This window comes from Pteronotus mesoamericanus, unplaced genomic scaffold, assembly GCF_021234165.1.
Source record: "Pteronotus mesoamericanus isolate MK-2021 breed Mesoamerican mustached bat unplaced genomic scaffold, CSHL_Meso_final scaffold_705, whole genome shotgun sequence".
NCBI lineage: Eukaryota > Metazoa > Chordata > Mammalia > Chiroptera > Mormoopidae > Pteronotus > Pteronotus mesoamericanus.
The window spans coordinates 11,789,588-11,790,895 of NW_026555326.1; the positions used below are offsets into that span (position 1 = coordinate 11,789,588).

The 1,308-nt window shown below is 46.5% G+C and overlaps 1 pseudogene; it reads left to right on the forward strand.

Moving 5' to 3' along the window:
• The first annotated feature begins 263 nt into the window (after positions 1–263).
• On the forward strand, positions 264–944 carry LOC129062218 (ornithine decarboxylase antizyme 1-like; annotated as a pseudogene).
• Positions 945–1,308: the final 364 nt, after the last annotated feature.

Consider the following 1,308-nt stretch of genomic DNA (forward strand, 5'->3'; position numbering starts at 1 on the left):
ATTGCATCACTTTGCTCTTCAGGCTGCAGGACCTCTAGGAACCTCTTTCTCAATGGTCAGCAAACACATCAAGAAACAAGTGAGCAAGATAGAAGGGAGGTTGTGGGGAACAGATAAAAAAGGTGAAGGGATTAGGAAGTATGAATTAGTAGTTACAAAACAGTCATGGGAATATAAAGTACAGCATAGGCGTGAAGAGCAAGCAGCGGTGGCAGCCTGGTGAGGCGCAGCGGGTTTTCCTCGTTTCAAACCCCAGCGGCTGGATGGTGAAATCCTCTTTGCAGCGGATCCTCAACAGCCACTGCTTCACCAGAGAAAAGGAGGGAAATAAACCCAGCGCCACCGCCCATGCCAGGCGTACCATGCCGCCCCTCGGCCTGCACAGCCGCAGCAGACTCAGCAGTGAGAGTTCAGGGTCTCTCGCAACTGCCGTGGTGATCTGGGTCCAGGGCCTTAGTGGTGCCCCAATGTCCCTCACCCACCCCTTAAGATCCCAGGTGGGCAAGGGAATAGTCAGAGAGATCACAATCTTTCAACTAATTTATTTTACTCTGATAATAGGCTGAATGTAACAGAGGAACTAATGTCTAATAACAAGATGAAAATTCTCAATGTTCAGATCAGGCTCACAGATGCCAAATACAGTAACTGGAGAGCCGTGCTGAACAGCAGCTGCCTCTGCATTGAGATCCCAGGCGGTGCTGTGCCAGAGGGGAGCAAAGATAGCTTTGCAGTTCTTAAGTTTGCTGAGGAGCAGCTGCATGCTGACCATGTCTTCATTTGCTTCCACAAGAAACGTGATGACAGAGCCGCTCTGCTCCCTACCTTCAGCTTTATGGGCTTTGAGATTGTGAGAGCCCAGGGCATCCCTTGTCCTCAAGAGATCCGAAGCTTGCTTCATATCATACACATTTGAGAGAGAGTCTTCTGATGAGGATGAGTAGCAGCTGTGCTGCCTGAGCCCTTCACCTTTACCACCACTGACAAATCATCACAGACCATAGCCCCTTTTTGTGTCTCGCTTTGTGCAAGTGGTGTGACCAGTTGCTGTGCTGGGGTGCAAATGCCTGTTCCCTTCTTCAGGTTTTGTCCACATGTTGTAAATGTGCAAATACACGCTCACTGCAAATTAGCAGTATACTTCTTGAAGTTTAATATCGTGTTTGTGATACTGAAGTATTTGCTTTAATTCTAAATAAAAATTTATATTTTACTTTTTTATTGCTGGGTTAAGGAAATGCTTATGCTTGTACTTTGAGCAGGAGTTTCTTATTTGAAGTTTTAGAAATAGTTTTATGTCTTGGAAAG